Source organism: Lepisosteus platostomus, chromosome 5 (genome assembly GCF_059453375.1).
Source record: "Lepisosteus platostomus isolate fLepPlt1 chromosome 5, fLepPlt1.hap1, whole genome shotgun sequence".
Lineage (NCBI taxonomy): Eukaryota > Metazoa > Chordata > Actinopteri > Semionotiformes > Lepisosteidae > Lepisosteus > Lepisosteus platostomus.
The window spans coordinates 54,851,763-54,874,052 of record NC_142615.1 but is presented as its reverse complement, the minus strand read 5'-3'; the positions used below and the strand labels follow the sequence as shown (position 1 = coordinate 54,874,052).

The window sequence follows — 22,290 nt, the reverse complement described above, 5'->3', positions numbered from 1 at the left end:
CTTGGTGGCAACAATGCACTTCCACAATAAATCATAGACTCTGCTTTCAAAGTAGCTGCACCAGGCACTTGGACACAGATAAACATAGGGATTTAAAATTCAGGAATATGAATGGTCAATTGCTTACAGTTGGGTTTTTTACGTTTCGTATTTAGCGATTTGTGTATAAATCTTTTAACAATTCATTAAAATGCTAACAATATGTAAAATAAAAACAACAGCACCGTTAAATTCGGGGAGACGGGCAGTTTTTTTTTACAGATTCCAATCTCTAATGCTGTGTTTGAGAGCTGTGTGTGAGAGCTTACTGTACATAACTTTCCTTTTCTCACATTTTCTGACAACTATTCCAAAGGGGCACCTGTCACGGACGTCCAAAGGGACTAACCATGGGGAGTAGGAGAGTGGAAAAAGACCCATATGCGTAGAGGCGAGACTGGAAAAAGGCCCGGGCTCATTAGTGCAAAGAGTTCAGGAATGCCGTATAGAAACCTGTGCCCTCAGGGAGCGGACGTGGGGCGCCCTGATGCTAGGCGGGTCTCAGGACATCCGAACGTCAATGCTGAGCGAGGACAGAGTGCAAGACCCGGAAATATATAGCCCAAGGGAAAGAGAGGGACAGGAAGGACAGCAGGCTGGAAACTAGGGACAGGACAGAGAAGGAGCGCCCTCTGGCTGCAGAGGGCGTGACAGTACCCCCCCCCCCCCTTCATGTCAGGCACCCTGTCAAGATGTGAGTCGCTCTTGAATCAGAGCGGGGTGACACGGGCTTCTGTTCTGATATGGTTGTACGAGAAGCAGGAGGAATCGCTTCACTCGTATGGAGCATGAGCTGAATCAGGAGTGAGACATTTCGTGTGCTTGTGCATATGTCAACGCCTGACCTACATCGTAAAACTAAAACTAAATTAAAAACTAACATTAAGTTGTCAGAGACATTCATTTATATACAAACAAGAGACAGACAAAGTAATAATTCTTCATTAACTTGTCCTACACTGATCAGACTATTTGAAATGGTCTGATTCAGCCTGTGCAGTTCGTGCTAATTAGAACAACGCCAGTACTGAACCCTCATCACTGAACTGACTACTTAGCACAAGTTCAGCTGCTCGCCAGCTTTGTTACGCACAGTTTTGCATTGCTATTGAGCTCAGAGCAGGAGCTGATCTTCAGACAGTACCGTGTTAAGTAGTCTGCAGCTTCGTGCAAAACAGTTCGACAGTTCATTGCAAATTACCCAACGTGTTTTCTATAGCTTTCAGCTGCAGTTAATTTACATAAAGAAAATCTACTACTGGTTTAAAAGCAACATGAGTCAGACAGGAGTCAAACCTACAATCTTCTGATCCAAAGTCAGATGCATTATACATTACACCACTGGCCCTAACCTTATGGTGCTCAACAGCACCATAGTGACCTCAGTGCCACTACTAGTAATGCATCACCCCCATCCAAAATTTCTAAGTAAAAACAAACTTTTTCTATACTTGTCTGTTTAAAAATATGATATCTTTAAAAAAGACAAAGGGTTTGTGTGTCATGCAAAAGTTTTGATTCATTTCGAATGCAAAGTAAAACCATTTTCTTCCAAGAAATCATAAATTTGTCTCATCCTCCATACTATAATCCTCTCTTGTAGTAGTAAAGCATTTTGAATTCAACCGAACAATATATTAAAGGAACAAGTAATAGGTTTATTTCATGCTGAAAAGAGAAGAGAGAAAACACAATGTTTCAGCTATGAAAACTTCTTCAGGTTTGTTTTCTCTCTTCTCTTTTCAGCATGGATTAAACCTACAATATTACTTGTTTTTTTGCAGATATGCATGCTGAAGTAGCTATCCACCTGAATATATTAAACGTTTCATCTATACGATTAACATAATGTTCTCCTGAATAACTACTCAAAAGAAGCCACAGCTCAGGTGTTAGAGAGATTTGAAATCAGATCGATGGATTTAGAGTCCAGACTGCGAACCGACAGCTGACACAGGTCTTTTACAGAACCGTTTTGATTTTTTCTACTTTGTCCCCGTGACATCATTGTCCTGCTTGCAGCCGAGCCCGACACACAGTACCATCTGGTTTCTGTCGCTGGGCGCTCACCCTGTGGTCCATGTGGGTCCTAATGCCCCAGTATAATGACGGGGACACTAAACTGTAAACAGGTGCCGTCTGTCGGCTGAGAAGTAAAACTGAGGTCCTGACTCTCTCTGGCCTTTAAAAATCCCAGGTCGTCTCTTGAAAGAGTAGGGGTGTAACCCCAGCATCCTGGCCCAATTTTCCAATGGCCCTTACCAGTCATGTCCTCCTAATAATCCCCATCTATGAACTGGCTTCATTACTCTGCTCTCCTCCCCACTGATTGTTGATGTGTGGTGAGCATTTCGGCACAGTATGGCTGCCGTTGCATCATCAAGGTGGGGCTGCACATTGGTGGCGGTAGTGGGATTCCTCATTACCTGTAAAGCGCTTTGAGTGGAGTGTCCAGAAAAGCGCTATATAAGTGTAAGTGATAATAATAATCATAATAATTATTATTATTATTATGTAAACTGCAATAAAAATATAATATTTGTTTCAAAATTGATTAATGTAAAAACTGATAAAGCTAATGCTTTTTTCAGGGCTATATCTACTTTTAAAAAAAAGAGAAGTGAAATTTGGAGAAGATGCACCAGCGGGTGCCTTCACATCTCCAGCTTCAGTCTCGCCTGTAGCTGCGAGAAGGTTAAAAGCACACAAGTGATCTGTAGACGATGTTCGGGGAAGAGATAATTCTGTTTTCAACACAGGGAGTGAGAATGAGCTCAGTCCGGCTCCCAGCAGAATCCATTCTGGTTTGGTTACTGTTAGACTGTGCGTCTGAGGCTCTTTGGATCGCAACGTGAAAAAAAAACAATTGTTCACATCGAGAGGAAGGGAAGATATCATGTTTAAAAAATCAGAACCGAAGATTTGGATCTGGGGCCTCATACTTATCAAATTATTAAAATAACAGTTATTAAAATATTAGATTGTGTTTCTGCAACATTTCGTGCACACTACGCCATTTTTATCTAAAAATAAAACAACAGCCACAACAAGGGCTTTACACGCAGTCTGGGGTATTTTCCCCTTTTAGATTTTTGCCACTTTATATCGAACCTGTTATACTCCCAAAAATGCACAGTAGATTGTACTTAATAAAAATGTACAATTCACCGCTGGTATAAACAGATGTGTGCTGTGTCTGCCTTTGTCAGCATTTGTTTAAAAAATAAGTCCACAATACGATAAAAACACAGAAAGCACAAAGTTAATAATACAACGATACAAAATCTATACCAAATCATAAAGCCAATTAAGTAGCTATCCTTTGAAAACAAAGAACACCTTTATATCTACAAAAAACTTGACATTTGCATTACAAAATGTATTTTTGAATTACAAAGCAGACAGAGTAGTCCTTTAATTCATAGATCAGATCTTGGCCAAAACAAGACAATCAGACAGGAGCTGAATTCGGAACAGGAGCCTCTGCTTCGTCGTTTATTGAGCTTTTGATCAACGACTGAATTAAACAGATTCACTATTTTAACTCTTTGATTAAAATACACAAGAAGCACCTTCCTTCAAGCCAGAGTTGAACCAACAACCTAAGGATTCCAAAGTGTTTTTATTACAGTTCCCCACTCGATCAACTGAGCTATCGAAGAGATATCAGGAGCTGCTCTCTGGCACATACTGCCCAATGTAGTGAAATGTTCCGGATGAGTAAAATCCCAGATCGACATTGTTTCCAACTCGTTTCCTTAGTCTTTTTTACCTTGAATTTAAGCCACAAACCAGGATTCTATTGTATAAACTTCTGGGGATATTAAAACATGTTTGATGGGGCATCAATCATTCCAGGCGGAAATTGACTCCTTTTTTTTTCTTGGGGGAAATGAGGAACAAAACTAAATGTCATTCTGTGTTTCTTAGAAGCATTATCACAGCTAATGCATGTAATGCCTTTAGTATGTGAAGGTGAGAGTTCAGTTATGCCAGGGAGTAAAGAGAACTGAAATTTAGAAAATTCATATTTAAATAGATTGCAAATCTTCAAAGTGTTCTGTCACTGCAAAATTATTACAGGGGTCTACCAGCTGCGATGCGTGCTTGTTTTGGGACTATTTCCAATAAGTATCGCATTAGTAATTGTGTGTCCTTACTGGTATCTTTTAAACTGTGAGGGACATTCGGTTATATAGTCATAATCCGATTTTAACGTGTTCTGCATTTTAATTTACTGAACAGATAAATTGAAACGTTCTGATTCAGAGCCCCTGCAGTTCGCGCTAATTAGAACCACAACAATGCTCACGTGTCCTGAGCACCACACTGAGCACATGTTCAGCTGGGCTCTGACTTTGTTCAGCACGACTTCTTGTTACAGTTGAGCTCAGAGCTAGAGATGATCTCCATATTCTACCGCACTAAGTACTTCGAAAGTTAGTACACAGTACACACTTTTAAGTGGAGTCAGGTTTTTAAAAAATTAAACCAGCGCCCTGTCACAGAAAAGTACCCCGGTCTCCCGCGCAACAAGCGTAGGTACTCAGCACTGTACTAACGAGGAGCACTTATTCGCAGCTGAACGTGAGCTCTGTTTACTGTCAGCAGGCATTTCCTCATTTCCAATGACGTTTTCGCCTGCTCTCGGCTTTTTAAAGAGGGTCATAAACGCTCAAGAATTAATTCATGTGAGTTTGAAGTCTGTTTCTGTTGTCTCGGCTCTTGACAAAGAAAAGCCGTACGTGGGAGACTCCCTCTCTGAAGAAGTTTGCCGTCACCCTGCAAGGGAGAAGAGCCATCAATCACTGAGACAATTAACATTAAACACGTGAAATGCGAGATGTTGTGATTTTTTTCTATCGTTTCTACTCTAACGAGAAAAGCTTTTCATCAGAAGTGGGATTTGAACAAATGTCTCCAGGAGAAACTGCTAACTGACCGCAACGCCTTAGACAACGAGCCTTCCTGCCTGTGGTTATTGTATTGAATTAAATGTTTTATTTATTTATAAGAAAAAAGTGAAATCAAGTAATGAGGGAAACGTATTTTTTTCATGGAGGAAACTAGTACGAGCAAATGTAAAGTTTAGAGCAGCGCTTAATTAAAACGATCAGAAACCGAAAGCGCTTCTTTTGCGGAACAGTATATTCCGATACCAGTGGTTCTGCAGAAGAAATAAGCCGAAATCCAAACACTGTTGCCATTACGGCTACTCTGGCTGCAGCTGCTTTAAGATCTACTCAGCGGGCACAGGTTGTAGGAGGTCAGACTGGTTGGCGCTGTCTAAATAACAGTGTGCGAATTTAAACTTATTTAAATAAGACTATTTACAATGTAATACATGCTCCAAAAGCGTTAATACTGCACTGGCTGCTATTTGAAACGCCTTCATAAATGACGCGTAATAGAGATTGATGCAGCTGGCTTTTATGCTTCACAATACATTGTGTAGCGTTTGCAGGTTCTTTTCAGAACTAAAGAACAGTGGAGACGCGGTTAACCAACCAAGCACAAGCTTTATTTAACAACCACACAAAAACCAAACACAGGAGCTACACACACATGAGGAGACTGACGGAACACGTACACATATTTAGGGTGGTAATTACCTAACAACACACTATACTTTTACAGGACTACACAGGGCACTAGAATTACTAGGACATTATTTACACAGGTAGGGTCAGCCGCTGGTCATCGTGCTGACCCTCAGACTCTCCCCGGCTACCACTCCCAGCATGCCCAGCGGTACTACGAGCGCCTAGGGGCGCTTCCTCCTCACCACCAGGCGAGGGCGTTACACTGCCCCCACCTGAAGCGTCTGGCGTCTCGCCGACGTCGAACACCCCCCTCAGGCTGTACTCGTATTCGGCCAACTGCTGCGGAACCCTGCGTGAGCGGCCGCTGCGCTGCGGTGACGGCTGGCGACCCACGGACGCCCCACTATCGGCCGGCTCCAGCCCCGGCTGCTCCTCTAGAGCCTCCCCACACGGCTCCTCCTCCGACAGCGCCAGCTTAGGGCTGAGGCCTTTGCGGCGGCGCGGGTTGTACACCCAAACCGAGTCCCCGGGCTGGAAGGCAGGTCCCCTGCAGCGCAGGTGGTAGTACCGCTTCTGCCGGACCCCCGCCTGTGTCAGGTGGGTCCGTGCAAAGCTGTGCACCCGCTGCATCCGCTGCCACAGGTCCCACTCGTAGTCCGGTCCAGCCGGCAGTGCCAACCCATTTTCGGGCGGCGGGCCGAAGACCAGGTCCACCGGGGTTCTTATTTCCCGGCCCAGCATGAGTGAGGCCGGGGTGCACCCGGTGGATTCCTGGACCGCGGTCCTGTACGCCCAGAGCTCGAGGGGGAGGTGGCGGTCCCAGTCCCGTTGGTGCCAGGACACCAGGGTGGCCAGCTGGGTGGCGAGCGTCCGATTAAACCGCTCCACCAACCCGTCGCTCTGGGGATGCAGCGGTGTGGTCCGCGTCTTAGTGATCCCCAGGCGCTGGCACACTCTGGCGAAGACCTGGGACTCGAAGTTACGCCCCTGGTCACTGTGTAACTCCTCCGGCACCCCCAGCCTGGCAAACATCCCCTCCAGCAGTGCATCGGCCACCGTGGGGGCACTCTGGTCCGGGGGGCCGTAGGCCTCCGGCCACTTCGTAAAATAATCCATGGCCACCAAGACGTAGCGGTTCCCGGCCTCGGTGTGTGGAAACGGGCCCAAAACGTCCGCCCCCACCCGCTCCATAGGAGCCCCCACCTGGTGTTGTTGGAGGGGGGCCCAAGAGTGCTCGGGGGGACCCTTCTGCGCCACGCACACCGCACACGTTCGGCAGTACCGCTCCACGTCCCGGTGGCAAAGACCCCAATAAAAATGGCCTCGGAGACGCTGCAGGGTTTCTTACCGCCGAAGTGCCCCATGCCCGGCTGGCCGTGCACCGCTCGGAGCACCGCCCCGCGGAGCGACCGAGGCACCACCAGCTGCCACCGTACCTCACCACTGGAGGGTACCCGCCAGTGCAGCACCCCGTCCTTTACCTCCAAGGCCTCCCACAGGGCGCAGAGGGCCTTGACGGACTTCGGGTGACCAAGGCCTGCTCCAGCGATGCACTTGGTGCCGCAGCTCCTCGTGTGAGAGGGCCTTGAGAAAGGCCTGGAGAGCCATCTCCCGCTGCGCCTCCCGGGGGAAAGTTGGGTATCCTCGGCGGGCGAGGAACGCGACATCAGCGGCAACCGGGCCCAGTCGCTCTCCTGGTCGGCGCCGCCGCAGGGCCAGCCTCTCCCGCATCAAGTCCGGCGCCTCCTCCACACCGAAACGCAGCTGGAGAGCCGCCGCCAGCGCCGTGTATTCGCCTCTGTCCTCCTCCGGGACGTCCAGGAGCACCTGGCAGGCCACTCCTTCCATCTCTGCCCGGCACCAGCCATTCGTCCAGGCCGCGAGCTGGAACTGCGCCTTGTAGGTTTCCCAAGGCGCTTCCCCGTCGTAGCGACCGGGTTGCACCCGCACTGATGGGTGTGGGAATCGCTGGTCAGCTCCAGCAGGGAGGGTATCTTCTCTTTGGGGCATCCACTGGGCGGGAGTAGCGGGCAGTCGCCCCAATTCTTCCGGCAGGACCACTACTGGATAGCCCTGGTAAGGGCTGTGGCCACCAGTCACACCCAGGAGTTGCTCAGGCTCCCTATGTGCGCTGCCGATGGGTTCTGTCTCTTTTAGAGTCAGACAGCACTTGACAGAATCAGCTAATGTCTGCCAAGATTTGTCCATCCTGCCCGCTTCTGACACCAATGTAGCATTTAGAGGTTCTTCTCAGAACAAAGGACCAGTGGAGACGCGATTAACAAACCAAGCAATAGCTTTATTCTTTAACAACCACAAAACCAAACACAGGATATACATGCACATGAGGAGACTGACAGAACACGTACACATCTTTAGGGTGGTAATTACCTAACAACACACTATACACACTTTTACAAGACTACACAGGGCACTAGAACTACTAGGACATTATTTACACAGGTAGGGTCAGCCGCTGGAAAGCAGGGATAATAAGGAAATGGGTGGCACCCAAGCACATGTTAAAGAAAAAAAACTTGGCTTCTTAAAAGTGATTATGATAGCCACAGGACAGAAGAGACAGTGCACTGTGGTCCAATAATGACTGTGTTGAAACAGCCAGAGTGTGCTGCATGCCATGGAGATGGAAAAGGTAGCTCATCCCAGTCAATCGCAAGGTTGTGTAGGACTGCACATGACCTGATGATGATGGTGCTGGCTCTTGATGGACTGGTATACAAACCAAATGACAGCCAAGCAAAGCGTTAGTTGTTTTACAATTCCGAAAGATTGTTCAAAGTGGCTTCTTGCATTTTTATGACTCCTGTTATAGTGCTTCTCTTGTAATGTTGTAGGATTGTGCACAGGTGTCAGAAGATATAGTCATAAAGAATAACCACAGGCAAAACAACATGCCAGCTTGCTCTTCCCTACTTTGAAAGGAAGATATTGGAACTGATAAAAGAACTTAATTTGAAATGTAAGCTCCTACTGACACAGGAGAGAGAGTTCTGAAAAGTAAGCACAAGGCACACCATGGATAAATAAATGTATTAATTTAAAAAAAGAAATACTGAGAAGGTCAGAGGAACAATAATTGTTGTATTTATTTGCTCAGGTAGTTTTATAAGTTTAACTTTCAGTAAAGTTCTGTTAAAAATAAAACTGGTCATTAGTTGGCGTCTTTTGTAACGATTTAGCAATAGTGACATGTCGGCTTGTTCGACTGGAGTGTTAAACAAAAAAAATACAGTAGCGTCCTGTCTCAAGTGTACAGCTGCAGTTCTCGTTTGTTTCGTGACAAATTGCAATTGCATTAGTCTGTGTAAAAAAAGACTTCTGCAGCTCCAGTGGTGCGATCGAACTCATGCTGAGATTGAGTTCAAGCCTCACCTGGAGCAGTGTGGCCTATATCTTCAACTATGTAAACTAACTGACCAGTTTAGGTCCTGTTAAGTATTTGCTGGAGATCAGGTCTAAATTAACATCAAAGGAACAAGTAAAGGTTTGTTCCTTGTCAGACCTGAAGAAGGCTCCAAAGCTCAAACGTTGTTTGCTTCTCTTTTCTGCATGAAATAAAATTTTACTTGTTCCTATGCAGTCCACACATGCTGACACAGCTCCCTACTTAAATTACCATCAGCAATGGACCTCCAGCAGACCTATACACAAATATATGAGAGAGGTCTACTGAAATGAGAGGAGCACGATGGAGTACCGAAGACTTGAAAAAGCACTCACTTTTCTGTTTTTGTTGTTACCAAGATTTGTTTTTAATGTTCTTTTTCTCTTTGTTTTGAAGTTGTTCTGTTTTTTTTTTCTTTTTTGTAGTTGTTAGACTACTACAGGGATTTACCTAGGTTCTATTAAGACTTCTTTTATCAAAACATATTTTATTAATAAAAGTGTGATTTCTTAATAATCAACTTTAATGTTATCTTTATTAGTAGCTGTATTACAGGTAATGCATGCACAGCCTTTATTATGCTATAGTGAATTTTCAGGTATCCCATGGAGGGAAGAGAACTGAAATTAAGGAAATACTTATTTAAAGGGGTATAAGTCTTAAAAGTGTTCTGTCACATCTGGGTGTTAATTGAATAGATTTGTTGTATTATTTCATATGATTTGACTCTACACTTGTGTTTCTCAGGAGACAGCAGTAATATTGGGGATTTGCAGGTACAGATAATAAATTATACTATACAAGTGTAGAGGTTTGATGGGTTTACTGAGACAATTATTAATTGTAGCAGTAATCACGAGGTTGTTCGTTGTGGCTTTTAGAAAATCAATCGTCAGAACAACTAACAACGCACACACACGGGTTCAATACACGAGATACATTTATTAACATAAATTGTGCACCAAACATATACTAGTCTGCCTGGATACGAGCGGCAGACCTTACTGTGAGGGTTATCAATATACAAGGTATATAATCTCGAAGAGATGCAAACACAAAGATACACAACAGAGAATATATGTCAATATATATCGTTCGGTTACCAAATCGCTAATCAGTGTTATTACCCACTGTTACTCTAAACTCGGAAGTAAATACATTACTCATGAATTAAATTGATAACAACTTTTTTTGAGGTACAACTGAATTCTCGAGACAGAATGTAGAACATGGGGTTTACTTATCCACTGTGTATGGATTTGGAATCTCCCGGCACGAACACCAAACCAGCTGACAAGCTCTGTTGCAGCCTCTGTTCCAGCAGTTGTCCAATGGGCGTTGTCCCGGCGTCCTCTGGCTACCAGTCTGAATCCATCAAGAAGACAGGAATTTTAATATCGCACTGCCGTCTTGTGTACAAAATATTTGTTCAGCTCTAACGTCTGTGTGCGTTGACAAGGCATCTCAAAAGGAGGTATTAAATAAGAAAATGATCCTTTCTGTTACCATTCCTGTGGTTGGAGCGTTGTTTCACCCTTTTACGTTCTACAATATTTACAGACAAGGTTTTATCACTGGAGTTGTACAGAACAAGTGTGCATCAGTCCATGAAAATCATCAGTACTGCTGTTTTTCTATGCATAGTTTAATCAAGAGCACTTAAAAGATGCAAAAGATTGATTGTGGTCTGTGAGCACCTGCACATCTTCGAAAGTTCTCTATGTCGGGGGTGTAGCTTAGTGGTAGAGCGCTTGTCTTACATGTATGAGGTCCCAGGTTCAATCCCTAGCATCTTCAAGTGCTTTATGTTACTGTGCTCACATCGCAGTCTTCTGTCGAGTGAGAACTCTTTGCTCGTGTTCATAGAGAGCCAGGTTTACACAATTAAACTCGAAGTGCTACAGTGTTCTCTGCAGTTTTAGATGTACCTCCAAAGCATTTAGTTCTGTTAACTACCAAAGAATGTGAACTAATTTAAAGTCACATTCAGGAAATCCAGAGAACGTCTTCACACTTGTCGTGGCTGTTGCAGAAAAACCTCACCCGGGATTTCCTGAGAGATCATTCACCGAGCGAGTCCTCCCTCTGGATTCCGCACTGAGCTGAAAGCTGCGCGAATTCCTCACTGCGTGTCCTGTACTGTGTAGCACAGTGACAAGAACGCCTTGAGTTTTTTTCCGTATGTGAAGGAAAATGCAAAAGAGCATGAAAAGTGTTGATGGTATAAAATATCCATGGTACAACTCGAGAAAGAACTGACGGACAAAACAATGACATTTGATGATTACAAGAGAAACACAACCATCCGAACATGGGCTTGGATCCTGAACGCTTGTGTTAAAAGACAAAGCAAAGGATATAACCTGTAAATGTCTTCATGTCTTACAGTTTATGAAATAACACAATTTCTTCCTTTCTTAATAATTTCTTACTATTGATAGATGCTTTTTTGAATTTTAACAGAATCACAATTACAGACATTTGGGGTTAAACTGTTATTCACATATTCTAACGAAGAGAAACGTTAGTGTCTTCCGGTATGTGAGCCCATTTCTCAAATAAGAAAAGAATAAGTTATATAAATTGAATTATTCTATTTTGTAGGCTTGCATAGTCTTATTCATATTTCAGTTAAACCTTTTCTTCTGTAGTAATTTCACTTGATATTATATTAGTCCTGATTTACAATTTTTGGACATGGTTCATCTTAAATAATTTGTAATTAGTTTCAGTTTTGGAAAATCGCGCCCAGAAGCTACTAAAACTGGTAATGTTTGCATAATGTGTAATGCAATAGTAGCATTTTGGGTGGGAAAACAAAAGGTATTTCTTGGTATGAATCCCAACACTTCATAAGCGGTGTTCGAGGATTTCTCGCTTCAGATAAAGCTGTCAATACATCACAGATTTTTACTCAATCAATATCAGCAGTGTTATCGCTACCGAACACTAAATATAGATCCTGGCAATACTTCGTGAGATCTTCGTAAGAAAATCCAAAAAAGTACAGAAGCAATAAACGCTTTTTTTGGATCAAGAAGAGGATAATTATGAGACTCAAAATATCCCTGTCTTTTCTTTTTTCGAGGACAAATGGATTATTGAGGTGTAAAGATGGGTTCAAAACCAAAATCATCTGCTATTGCTGCTGTTTCTTTGATAGTTTCTTCAAATCCTTCAATTGATCATTGATTTAGAGGAATAATATTATACAAATTGTGGTTTTCTGTGAATTGCCAATTTTATTGTAATTACATCTTCGTTTACAGATGTCTTGCATGTATCACAAGGTACTGTATAATAGTCGCCGTGTGTCCTCAGCTAAAATGTTTTAAAAAGTACGACAAAAGTACAATATGCTTAACAACATTTATGGTTATATCTATATTAAAATGAAGGTAAATATACCAAGATATTAAAAAACAATTGTACAGTCCTAATCTCATAATGCTTGTGAAGTTTTCCAATAAATCCGAACTGTAATTTTGAAATATTATTGCTGAGAATGCGAAGAGAATACAAAGATCAAAATCAATGAGTGAAAATACAAAAGTAGTTCATTAAACTGAGTTTCTTCCCTGAAATGATTTGATTTGCTTGCAAAGTACTAAGCAGCTTTGAACGGATCACGGGAATCAAATATACAGATGGGTTCAGAGTGTGCTTTCCAACTTTTGTGTAACATTTTCCTTTGATAGGGCAGAGTTGTCTTCACAATCTGGGTTACATAAAAAGGAGTGACGTCAGTACAAAACAGCTTTCCTTCTTGGGGAACAACGGTTGTGTTCCATATTTCTAACTATTTTGGTTTCAAGATCTCAATTTAGTGTGAAACATAAAACCACCCTTTTGGTTAACAACCGAGCCACAAAGACTCATGTACATCTTAACACTCCTCGGTCTCAGTGAAAGTAATACACTCCGTAAAATTTCCAGAGATTCATTTATTTTTAAAGGAAAATCACCAACAGCGGCCGAGATCTACTGGAGTTTTTCATTCTATACTGCGATTTCTGAAGGGTACCCTGTGAAAATATGAGTTTTGACGAGAAGGGATGGACATATAAGGCTTGGGGAATTAAACTTTAAGGTGAAGACTGCGGGTTCAGCAGCAGCAGAACCTGATCAGTATCAGTTGACTCCGATATACTTTGAAAATTAACTTCGGGATTTAGAGTCAGACATGCTACCGTTGCACCATGGGGTACTTAATTAAAAAAAAATAGAAAAACAGTCAGTGTTCCTGGATCTGTTATCAAGAACAACACCTGCACAAGAGCTGCGCAGGAAGAATTTTTTCTCTTCACAGGAGAATTTTTTGTGAAGCTGATTTGTCTCCTTTGGGGAATTCAAAACAGCTGAGAGCTGTGACCTTGTGGCACAAAGGTAGCATGTCTGACTCCACATCAGAAGGCTGTGTGTTCAAATTATGTCGAGGTCTGCTTTTAGTTTTTCAGGTTCTGCTCGTCCTGAACACGGAATTCACACCATGTAGTTGAGTTCTATCTGTACACCACATAGATAATCTAAACAAAATAGAGCCCTACTGGACATACAGTTAGGATCTCCCACAGCGAATACCCTTGAACACAAGAGAGAAGGCACAGTTCACATCTGCGAAACATCACATCCGTCTTTAGAGACAGCTACATCAGAGAATGGAATCCCGGAAGTTTCAAATAATTTCTTTTAATACAGGTTCAAGCAAACCTGAAAGTTAGGGAGTTTCTGGACACTTTTGTTTTATTTAAAAGTGTCTGAAGCCTGAAAATGTAATTTGAAAAAAAAAAAACGCTATTGGACATTAGCAGGTACTTTTTGTAACGATTTGCTATTTCATGCTGGAAAACAAAGGAAACAGACCCAATGTTTGCTTTCAGGTGCGGTTCATTACATAATAGACATCTATTACTGAGGAGCTTGAATAAAATTTACATGAGCCAGGTAGAAGTCAAACCTACAATCTTATGATCCAACATCAGATGCGTTATTTATTAAACTGCTGGTATTTCACATAACCTGAATTCCCCAATAGTGTGCTCAGCGTTGCTACTAGTAATATACCGCCCCGTCTAAAATTTCAAAGTGAGAAACGTGTGTTTTCTGATTTTTTATGAGTTTTAAAATATAATCTCTTTAAATCAGACAAAGGCTTTATGTTCCGCACTGAAATTCCAATTGATTGAGAATTCAAAGAAAGACTGTTTTCTTCCACAACACCGTATAATTATCACATCCACCAGACTCTCCAACTTCTCCAGACCTTGCTGGGTGAGCATTCGCTCCGATAAATTAGGTCACGTATCATGTTAAATCACTTCTTCTCAACACAACATTTCCTGGTACACGTTTTCTCTATGAAAAAAAGACATTTTTCCCTTGCATGATTTCTCGTTTTTTATCAAAGCGTACAGAAAGAAAAAAGAAGAAGAAATAGTGTTGCAAAAGAACTCTGTCGCCCTTGGGAAATGTCAAACGCATTGGACATGAAAAATGCCCAATAAAAGCCATTTCTCTTCGTTTCTTAGTGTCGGGGCTGCTACTGTATGTAAAAGAGGCAATTTGCTCTGAGAGCAGGTTCAACACTTTCTGAACGCAGATGTCTCAGAGCAGTGTGTCCAAGTAGCTGTAAAAGGTGACAGTCATCCCGTCACCGTAGCTTAGTTGGTTAAAGCGCTTCTCAATTAAACAAAAGAACCTATGCTCAAATCCCAGCTGTGTATTTCTTCTTATCTTGTAGTACAGAACGTACCATTTTGGGCAATCACAAAGGGCTTGACTTCGTTAAATGCATGTGTTCATTTCCTTTCTGGAAAACTTGTTTTTGATTAAATTCACACAGCTTGCGAAACATGAAATTCAGTTTTTGGTTATCAGTGCAGAAGAAATATTACCGGCTGGCAAAAAGAACGGTAAGATATTTTTTTTTTGATTCGAGAAAATACTCCACCAGTCAGTCTCTGTGGCACAATCGGTTAGCGTGTTCGGCTGTTATCCAAAAGGTTGGTGGTTCAAGTCCACCCAGGGTCAGGTTTCTTTTGCGATGTAAACATTGTTTTCGCATCGGTCGATTGGATTTCTCAGCTAAATCACAGCCATTTTAATATTTGTAGGAAATGCGATTGTTCAACACGTGTCAAAAATGTCCAATAATGCCCAACATCGCAACTCCCCAGAAAACCATATTCACCCAAGAAAAATGATCGTCGAATCGTCATTTATACTCCCGTCACATCCTCTGCTGAAATATTTTAAAAATACAATGCAGATTTGTTTGAGAACTTGACAAGCATTGTTTTGTTAGCACTGTGCAGTTGGATTTTGATATTTTGACATATTTACCTTAATTTTAAACTGTAAATACTGTACAATCTATTGTAATTGTGTTGTAATATTAAAATATGTTAGCTGAGGATGCAAAGGGGTGAAAGGGAAAGGTCAGAGGGTACAGTAACAACAAGGTTAGGATTGGTGGAGGTGGTAGGGGTGTTGATGGTTTTTCTCTGTAGAGGATGATTGAGTTTTTTATCGTTCTCTGAAGTGAGAAACTGGAAGAGTTGGGAGTTGAGAGATCTGATGAGGTTAGTTATAAAAGGAAGTTGATGTGGAGCTGTTAGCTGTAAGAATTCCTTAATGTCTTTGATGTTGTCATCAAAGATAAACTGCAGTAAGCAAAGATAAAAAGAAAATTATCTTTGCATACTGCCCTGTCTTTCTAACAACTGAAGAAGGCATGGAATAACCTTTTACTTGTTCCTTTGCAGCCTACGCATGCCGACGCAGCTACAGTATAGTTCTGCAAGTCCATCTAAAATAACTTTGTTAATATATGCAGGTGATAAATTAACGTGTCTGAGTATCTTTTCCAGCTTTACTGAATTACATCAACTTGCCCACCGAGGATAAGCGTACCTCCGTTGCCCGAGTAACGTGACGCCTGTGAATGACGTGTAAAGAGCGCATTCTATACCTAGTGGAGACGGACAACGTTTCCAGCGCTGGGTTTCAGGGGCTTTCCCAACCTCTCCTCGACCTTTAAACGCCTTACATAGTAAATTTACATTATCCTGTAATATGAATTTCCCTAACAGAAAAAAAAAATGTAACAGAAGAAACTCTCGTAAGGTTAAATTCCCCCCCCCACGATTACAACCTCCGATTAAACTGCTGCCTGGCCGGTGTACGCGTCGCCAGTCCGCTCCGGCTCCGCAGGAGACGGGCTGTCAAACCCGAGACGGGAATCCGGGTCCGGGCTGCCCCACGGGTGAGTGAACCGCCGTCCTCTCCGGGCTTAGTCCGGACGGAAGCTCAGTAGTACCTAGTGCCCTGTTCACTAACTGCTGTAGGGTACGAGAGGTCGGCGGTGACTAAACACTCCGCCTGCAGGGAGAGGGACGGGACGGAGACGGTTATTCTCTTCTGGCAGTTTATTTTAACTGTCACATTTCCACCGTCTCTCTCTCTCTTTCATTTTCGTCCTGCTCTCTCCCGTTTCCTCGTCACATGGCCGCCGCATGGCCAGTCAGAGAACAAGGAAACGCGTGTATCATCATCGTAAACCTGTTCAGAGACGGAAGTAGAGAGCTCTCTTTAACTTAAAAATATTTTAAACTGCATAACCGAATAAAACAATGACAACGGCCCAGGGCATAAACGCGCACCAGTTTCTGACGCGTAGGCGGACTTCAGAGGCGCCTGACTCCTTTTGTCGTTGAACCGACTTCTGTCTTCATTACTTCGGAGTTTCACTCCTACTTCGTATCAGAAATAAATAACTTTCCACACGACTTTACAGGAAGCTGGAAACAACAGGTTCGAGAAGTGATATTTACATGTCTCTATATATAATACTTTCCGTACAAATAAAAGGTATAGATGTCTGGGGGAGGCTCAGTGGTTGTTATTCCTGCCCTGGGATCAGTTCAGAACCTGGGGTGCTGTCTGTGTGGAGTTCTGAACTGTGTTTGTGGGGGTTTCCTCCTGGTGCTCCAGTTTCCTCCCAGTCCAGAGACAGGCTGGGGGGTTAATTGACTTCTTGGTGTGTGTGTATATGTGTGTGTCCTGTGATGGACTGGTGCCCCGTCCAGGGTGTGTGTGTGTCCTGTGATGGACTGGTGCCCTGTCCAGGGTGAACCCTGCCTTGTGCCTGTTGCTTGCTGGGATAGACTCCAGCTCCCCCCTGTGACCCTGGACTGGATACAGCTGTTAGAAAATGGATGTCACTGTCCCCGGTCTCTTTGTGTGTGTGTCACTGTCCTTGGTCTCTCTGTGTGTGTCACTGTCCCTGGTCTCTCTGTCTGTGTCAGTGTCCTCGGTCTCTCTCTCCAGATGCGCTCCAGAGGTGGCAAGGCTGTAGACTGGAGGATGATGGGAGTGTGGCTCTGTTGGATCACTACAGCTTCAATGGACAAGACTTCCTGTCCTTTGAGGTGGACAACATGACCTGGAGAGCAAGTTCCCTGGAGGCAGAGGGCACTCAAAGGGACTGGAACCAGAACAAGATTAAAAACCAGTATACCAGATTCTTCCTGGAGACTGACTGTATGGAAACACTGAAGAGATTCCTGCAGTACAGAAAGAAACACAAAAACCACACAAAGGTGAGACAGAGAGATATCAGATACAATATGAGACAAATGCACCTAGAAGCTCTACACAAGAAGTTCCCCCATGTGCAGAGGAGTGGGTGGCACAGTGCAGTTTCTGGGGTGCTGTCTGTGTGGAGTTTGCATGTTCACCTCATGTTTGTGTGGGTTTCCTCCCACTTGCTGGTGGGTAAATTGGCTTATGGGAAATTGGCTCGTGTGTGAGTGTGTGTCTGTGTCTGTGTGAATGTGAAGCTTGTGTGATCCTGTGTGAATAGGACGTGTCTGCAGTGCTCCAGTTCTACTGTGATCTCCTTTCTTAGCCTGAGGAACAGACAAAGAGAAAATGTGTTTGATTTGTATAATTGTCTAATACTGACATGTTTTGGTTGTAAAGGTTTGCAGAAAGGAGCCACACAATATTTTGTCTGTGCAGCGATGTCGCCTCACCTTGCACAGTGTCCACACTAATTCTCAGTGTGTTAACATTGCTTCCGGTCTCCCTCTCAGTCTCTCCTCAGGTGTTTGTCTCTTCCGAGCATCTGGGAGACACACAGAGCTGTTCCCTGTCCTGTCTGGTCACCGGGGCTTCAGTCCTAGAGTCATAGAGGTCAGTTTGTCCAGGCCTGGAGAGACCGAGGGAGAGGACGTGTGGTCCAGTGGGCTCAGACCCAATGGAGACAGCTGAGGAAGAGTGTGGAGATCTGAGAGAGTAAGATCGAGGAATACAGCTGTACTGTCACTCATCACAGCTCCAACCACAGCGTCACGCTGAGCTGGGGTAAGTGTCTGGAGCAGATCAGTGTGTGTTATACTATATCACACACGGGGGTGAGAGTGGAGCAGATCAGTGTGTATTATACTGTATCACATACAGGGGTGAGTCTGGAGCAGATCAGTGTGTATTATACTGTATCACATACAGGGGTGATACAGGAGCAGATCAGTGTGTATTATACTATATCACACACGGGTGAGTCTGGAGCAGATCAGTGTGTATTATACTGTATCACACACTGGGGTGAGTCTGGAGCAGATCAGTGTGTATTATACTGTATCACACACAGGTGAGTCTGGAGCAGATCAGTGTGTATTATACTGTATCACACACTAGGGTGATAACAGAGTCACATTATTTTTGTTATGCAGCAGGTAACGTCTGAAACTTTTCTTGTCTCTATAGCAGATTATGCCGCATGTCTGAACTCTATCCACCTGGATTCCAGACTGCATGTCAGGGTGATTCTGGCACTTCTGTGTGTGATGGCAGCAGGGGCTGTAGTCATCTTGCACCAGAAGAAGCTGTGCTGTGTGCCATTTTTACCACTGTCTTCACAAAGTCTTTTCACAGACCCCAGCTTGCTCTCCATGAGACACACAGACAGGGAGAGAAGCTGGGGGTCAAAGTGCAGGGTCAGCCATTGTACAGCACCCCTGGAGCAGTTGGGGTTAAGGGCCTTGCTCAGGGGCCCAAAGGAGTAGGATTCCTCTGCCGGCCGCAGATTTTTAAAAAAGATTTTAAGATTTTTGAAGTACGCAGGCTGGATAGCCAGTAGCCATATCACCCTGCAACTCGCAACTGGTCAGTACTTGGATGGGAGACCTCCTGGGAAAGCTGAGGTACTGCTGGGAGAGGTGTTAGTGTGGCCAGCAGGGGGCGCTCACCCTGCAGTCTGTGTGGGTCCTAATGCCCCAGTATAGTGATGGGGACACTAGACTGTAAACAGGCGCCGTCCTTCGGATGAGACGTAAAACCGAGGTCCTGACTCTCTGTGGTCATCAACAATCCCAGGGTGTTTCTCGAAAAGAGTAGGGGTGTTTCCCCAGTGTCCTGGTCTAATCCCCCCCTGGTCTTTACCAGTCACAGCCTCCTAATTATCCCCATCTCTGAACTGGCTTCATCCCTCTGCTCTCCTTCCCACTGAGAGCTGCTGTGTGCTGAGCGGACTGGAGCATCATCCAGGTGGGGCTGGAGGGGATCCCCATTAACCTGTAAAGTGCTTTGAGTGGAGTGTCCAGAAAAGCACTATATAAATGTAAGGGATTATTATTAATTTTTATTATTAAGCTGTTTAAGATGGCAACACACTTCAGGCGCATGGAACATGAATGCTGGACACGAATATTAATAAGCTTCCAATGACAACACCACAGAGCAAGAACACGTTTGAGCTGAAAGATGTATATTTCACATTGAAACCGCAGGAAGTCTGATTACAGAGTAATTATGTGGTGAATGTTTCTACCACCCTGGGGGTGTCAAAGCATGGTGTTGTAGTCCTAGATGCATTTTTTAAAACTCTGTTTGCTTTTGGACATCCACTTTGTAGGAAGAGATTTAGTTCGAGTTTGCTTTTTATTTTATTTTATAGAAATTGGCCTGTCTCATTATTGTCCAGTGCTTCAGGTTAAGGAGCTAGAATTGTGTTAAGGAGCCTCTGAGACTCCTTATTTGATATATATGGAGTACCTGGGGGACAGCTCTGTGGCTCAGTGGTTTTGCTTGGCTGCCTCGTACTGCAGAGGCCCCGGGTTCAATTCCAGACCCAGAGTGCTGTCGGGGTGGAGTCTGCATATTCTTCCGTGTGTGTGTGTCCCTTATTGGACTAGCAGGGTACACCACTATCCATCCTGGATGCATGCACATGATCTCACAAAAGACTTGAACGCGGGTGCCTTGTGCTTCCATTGGATGACAGAGGAGCTACGACCACGATGATTACACAGTACCTAGTTTGGATGATGTCTTACGCTCATGAAAGTCGACTGCAGTTCCAGATATTGAGCAGGTATATTCAAGATTTATACAACCCTGACAGCCTCGATCCTTTCTTGACAGCCTTGTTAGGAGCAAAGGCAATTACTGCTATGTTTAATTACTCTGGTGACCGACACCAAGCTGCATGGTCACTATAATCCACTATTTATTCCATACATGCCAGCGTGATTAAGTAGCACTATAACCCTGAGTATGCACAGATATATACAGTATGTCTCCTTCAAGAAGTTCCTTGAAGTATGTTCCTTTTAAATCATTAATACTACACTTTCTTATATTGATTAAATGAAATGGTCTGAGACACATGTTTGAAAAGTTTAAAATAGGCATGAGGGCGTTATCTACAATACAGTATTTCTAAATGTAAGAATGTGAGAGTTGTGTGGACCTTATCTTTTTTTTACCTTGTTTAGTCTTTTTTTTGGTCAAGTGCAATTGTATTACAGTATGTAGCCCCTGACGGTGTTATTGGTGTTATATGTTATATGTACTCTTGTTTGTACGGTATAAATTTTTGCTGTTGCAATAAAAAAAAAACGAAAGTCGTGCATAGCAACGGTCACTAAGGAAGTGCGGCTTAATCCCGGAATTCCGGTGTCCGTGCAGTAGAGGGAGACACTCCCTCCGCTCTCACAGTGGATCAGCTGTCACCCTGCTCACAAGGGGGTGGAGGGGATCCCCATTAACCTGTAAAGAGCTTTGAGTGGAGAGTCCACAAAAGCGCTATATAAGTGTAAGCAATTATTATTATTTATAACAAATCAAATTACTAAAGAACATATGAAACGTTAATGATACCAATAGACAATTCAGCTTATTAGAGCTCAGTGTTTGTTCTGTACACATGTACTTATAATACATGGAATAATTTACAAAGATCCCACTACGTCCCCCTGTGTAGAATAGATGTTCATAATCTGTTTAGTCTATTGTTAGTCTCTAAACTGTCAAAATTGAAAATCTGACGTTTAATCATATTCCACTTACTGTAAGTCCACCTGTTCTGATCTGTGGTTTCAATGTCATCAACCATCAACTAACCAACCATTTTTATTCTCCTTAAAACTTTTGAAATCCAACTTTTGAGCAGCTGGTCAGAAAGTCAAGTTGCCCAGTAAGGCTGATCGAATGTTCCCTTCCAAACATACGTGAGAGGAAAAATACACCAGTGATTGCCAAAGCAAACAATTCTCAAAAAGTATTTCCTTGGACCTGAATACTACTACTACATTTAAATGTGATATATATATATATATATTCATTAAACAACTCTCAATGCATTTTCACTGTACTGAGACCAGACCTTGATGTTTAAACAGAGAACCACTCATAGAGAAAATATTATACTATATCCATATATATTGAACCTTAATATAAATGCTACGGTATTTGAAGCTTGCATTATTCTTAGACGTCGGTCTGTTGCCAGTGGCCAGTCGCCAGTGTTTCACAGAGGAATCCTGTGCAGACTGATCCTCCGACACTCAGTCTCCCATAGGGTGGCACTGCCCTGTGGAGCAAAGACATCACCGATGAAGTTTCTGGCGTTCAGAATGCGCGTCGCCAAGGCTGTGCTGCTTAAGCATCTCACCATCTTCCTCCTTGTCTTTCGAGAACACCACGCCATTGTCCTCCTGGCCCCAGCGCAGGCTGGTGTTGCCCAGCTCGGTGTGCCTGGACAGCTCTCTCGTCACCTGTGGAGGGGACAGTACCACAGCAGCCCGGGTCAGAAATCAGGGCCTGGTACGTCTTCCTGAACGAGAGCCGCGGTCTTGTCGCGGCAGGGAGGACGCGATCGCCGGGCGAAACAGGGAAGCAGCAGCAGACAGCGCCTGTGGTGGGTGATAGTGGTCTGTAGTGGGAGGTGGCAGCTGGAGTGAGTGCTCTGGAAAACGTGGGACGTAGTGGGATTCAAAGTTGCAGAACGAAGCAGGGAGG

General features: G+C 43.7%; 1 long non-coding RNA gene and 1 other non-coding gene across 6 annotated transcripts; both read left to right on the top strand.

Moving 5' to 3' along the window:
* Window positions 1-10,713: 10,713 nt before the first annotated feature.
* Window positions 10,714-10,785, top strand: trnav-uac (transfer RNA valine (anticodon UAC)). Its single transcript has one exon. It is a non-coding gene; the product is annotated as a tRNA-Val (tRNA).
* A 5,133-nt stretch (window positions 10,786-15,918) lies between these two features.
* On the top strand, window positions 15,919-20,908 carry LOC148669541 (uncharacterized). Of its 5 annotated transcripts, XR_015937000.1 has the most exons (4): window positions 15,919-16,800; window positions 17,317-17,588; window positions 18,084-18,354; window positions 18,760-20,908. It is a non-coding gene; the product is annotated as an uncharacterized LOC148669541 (long non-coding RNA). The 5 variants fall into 5 exon arrangements; XR_015937002.1 differs by having other exon boundaries at window positions 15,919-16,252; window positions 17,387-17,588; window positions 18,084-20,908; XR_015937003.1 differs by having other exon boundaries at window positions 15,919-16,252; window positions 18,084-20,908.
* The last annotated feature ends 1,382 nt before the right edge of the window (window positions 20,909-22,290 follow it).